Here is a 3950-nt window from a genome sequence, read left to right on the forward strand (position 1 = left end):
ATGTTGCAGAGTAATTACTTATCCTCTCTATTTATTTATTTATTTATTTATTTATTATATACCGCCCTTCCAAAATGGCTCAGGGTGGTTCACAGCATGAATGGTTCACAGCATGAATTTCTGTGATTTCACAGCGGTTCACAGCATGAAATTAATTGAACAAGAAGCCAACATTAACTGAGAAACAAGAGTTTGATATTTATTACTAACTAAACATAGGCCACATTCACACATAATGTGAAATCACAGTTAAACGGGGCAGAGGATGGAACTCTGTTACATCCGAATGCGTGCAACCACAGTTTCACAACAAAAGTGACCTGTGGTATGATTCACAAAACCCCATGTTGAACCTTCAGTTTGTAGTAAGTTTCACCGTCCCAACCTCATCTTTGGTGGCATTGGCGTTATGTCCAAACGTGGGTAGTTGCCACAACCTTGATTTCATGCAGTTTCTGGAACTGCAGTCATAGAGATGGCAGCGCAGGCCCGCCCAGAATTGTACCCGCTCCATTCCAGCGGTGCTTCTCACTGGCTGCCTTTCCAGGCACTCACTCTCACCCTGCCCCTCCTGTCTCTGATCCAATAAAGCAGTTGCCCATGCATGTGCAGAGACCTGCCACAGCCCCATTGGATGCTGGACGGAATGCCACCACACCGTGCGGGATTGTGGGCGGAGCAACACAGCCTGAAGCTGCTGCTTACACAATGGTAAGCACCTGCTTATTACCTCCCGCCTCCTGCCACCCACCCACCCTGGTGCTGCCCTCACTGCCCCTTTACTGATGCTACCCCTTTCTCCTAAAGAAGAAGGGTTATTGTTTTTTGTTTGATAAGGAGGGCTAGCTAGTAGTGGGGGTAGGGGCAAAAGCCATTATGATCCAGCACCAAATTTTATGGGGAGGCTTATAATGGGGAAAGTTTTCCAAACTGGGGAAGCTCATATTCCACACCTGAATTCACCCCATAGATATAAAAATGCGTTATAGCTACCAGTAAATATAAGATCACATTACAGCATTTCTTCTTGACTAGCTCCTGAACGTTTACTCCTAAGAATCCCATTAAATTCGAGAGAGAGAGAGAGTTTTAAAACCTTATTCTATGAGTCTTGTTTGCAATGGCAAGAGGCTCTCATCACCAAGTCGAAGTGCGCCCATAGTTATAGCATATTCCAACCTCCAAACGCCTTTCATGTCAATATGAGAGATATCATCAGGCACTTTTGAAAGCGCCAGCCTATTTATAAAGATACCATCAAAAGCTGCCTGATGCAGCTGACTTATGAATCAATTATGTGGACTGGGCCAAATGATAGATCTGTTCTGAATTTTAGAGCCATATGTTTAAAGCAACACCAGACTCAGATAGGGCTATTCAGCATCCTGCCAAGGTTCTTATCTTTGTGTAGAGACTTGTCAAAAAAAGGAAAGAAATTAAATAAAATGAGAAGAACCTGACTGTCGGACTTTTTTTTTAATCTTAGAGCCTTCCCTCCCTTTTTAAATCATGGCTATCAAGTTATTTATGGCCTGAAGCCTAAAGAAAAGATTAATCAGGGGCATACAAGGGATCAGTGATGATAGCAAATAGTAAATTTGATTTGGCTGAAAGCTGATGAGAGTCTTCACTGAGTTCTGCACATGTGACAAAAACTTTGCACCCTAAATGCCTTGCTTGCTTAAGCAGCAGGAAAAGGCTCCCCATATAACCCATGGTTATGATGTCACTGCAGGAAGACACACAGTGGTTGGAGATATGTATGATGGCCAATATAGGGCTACTATCAAAAATGGCAGCCAAGGCTTTAGTTTTTCTCTCCTTTCCCCAAAAGAGTTCCTTGCTTTCCCCCATCTGCAGAATATTGGTTGTCATGGATAAAGAAAAGCTGGTGAAACAACATGGTTAAGTCTAACTAACTAAATGTTACAGGGGATAATGTTTTCCGTAGCAATGAGGGAGACTTCTGGAATTCTCATTGTAATTTCTCCCAGATTTTGGAGGTCCAGATTTATTTATTATTGCTATATCTTGGCTTGTGGAACTTCAGGCAGGCTACATAGGGTTCAGTGTTCCCTCTAAAAGGGTTTCTCAGCTATTGTGGACGACAACTCCCAGAATCCTCATCTGCAATGGCTTTTGCTTATGGAAGTTGTAGTCAGCAACATCTGGGAATCCATGTTAGAGGGAACACGGATACGGTTATGGGCAGTCATCTATCTAGGCACTGCCCAACCTTCAGCAGGATCGCTGTATCATGTGACCAATGAGCTGCTCTTGTTCCCAAAGCGAAACAGACACATTCATTCATTCATTCGATTTCTATACCGCCCTTCCAAAAATGGCTCAGGGTGGTTTACACAGAGAAATAATAAATAAATAAGATGACTCCCTGTCCCCAAAGGGCTCACAATCTAAAAAGAAACATAAGATAGACACCAGCAGCAACAGTCACTGGAGGTACTGTGCTGGGGGTGGATAGGGCCAGTAGCTCTCCCCCTGCTCAATAAAGAGAATCACCACATTGGAAGGTGTCTCTTTGCCAAGTTAACAGCTTCTGTTCTGTTTGTTACTTCCGAATGTGGTGCCAGCTGTAACAAGGTGTGTGGGCTACCATGGAGCATGGGTGATGAGCACCCTCAGGCTGCCACCGTCCTGAGTGCCAGTGACACTCGCCCTGCTAAAATAAAGAAAATCACCACTTTAATAAGGTGCGTCTTTGCTCAGTTAGCAGCAACTAATTTCCAGGGACTGCCAGAGTCCACACCCCCCCCCCCGCCTTCACCCACACCTCCAATGGGCTGCCAGATGCTGCCCTTCTGCCATTTCCAGCTGGTGCTTCATTCCCGCACCGTTCAGGTTGGATGCAATTCTTGCTCTGTTCAGAGCGAGGCAGAGAAAGAAGGGACCTGACCCAAATGGTGCATGAATGAACCACCAACTGGAAATGGCAGCAGGGTCCCGGAATGTGCTCACAAACCAGCACAGAGGAGGGGGCCGCCTGTAAGCGCCTGTACTGTGGCCACCGCCAGTGAGTTCCCTATGCTGCTGTGTCATGAGTTCCCCAGAGCTCTCAGTCCCTTCACTTCAGTTCTTTACCTGCTCTTCCGGGTTACCTGTGCAGAGGCCCATATGGATAAAACACAGCAAAAAAAACAAACAATGCAATTATACACATGGTATTATCAAAATTATTTGTGTGCACTCATGACTAGAAGTGTGTGTGAATTTAACAATGTTCAGGACTGCATGAGCCTAAGTAGTAAAAGACTGCACAAAAAGAAGCTCGGCGCTCCCTCCCTCCCTCCCCCCATTGCCTCGGCAGGCTACCTCACCCGGGGCAGTCCCCCAGTCCGTCTCCCCCCACTCCCCGCCAGCAGCGGCAACCAGAGAGTGACACTGGGCCTGCCATTCAGCCCAGTGTCTCTAATGAACTGCGAGGCATGCCTGCACAGTTGTGAGAGCCCGTCGCAAGCCCATGACGTCCCGGGCTTGCGACGAGCTCTCACAACTGCACAGGTGTGCCTCACAGTTCGTTAGAGACTCTGGACTGAACGCCAGGCCCAGCGTCACTCTCCGGTTGTTGCCGCTGGCAGCAGGGGTGGGGGCAGAAGGACTGCTGGCACCTCCCGGCAGCCACCCCTTGGCCGCAAGTCAGCTGGAAGTTTTTTTTAAGCAGTATTCAGTGCAGTAGAGCAGGCAAAGGAGCCCCCCAGAAGTAGGTTTGCGGGGGCCTTGCGCTGGGGTTCCCTCCCACCAGGGGCAGTCCAGGTGCCAAAATGACATAGATACACCCCTGAACAGGGAACTGGAGTTGCAGGGATGAGCGGCTGCCTTACCATTACGTCCGAATACATGCAACTCAGGCCCTGTCTGTAGTGCAACCCAAAGTTGCACTTAGGATACTCCAGTTATGAACTCTTGGTTTGTAGTGAGTTTTGCTGCTCCAA

This window comes from Hemicordylus capensis, chromosome 5 (genome assembly GCF_027244095.1).
Source record: "Hemicordylus capensis ecotype Gifberg chromosome 5, rHemCap1.1.pri, whole genome shotgun sequence".
NCBI lineage: Eukaryota > Metazoa > Chordata > Lepidosauria > Squamata > Cordylidae > Hemicordylus > Hemicordylus capensis.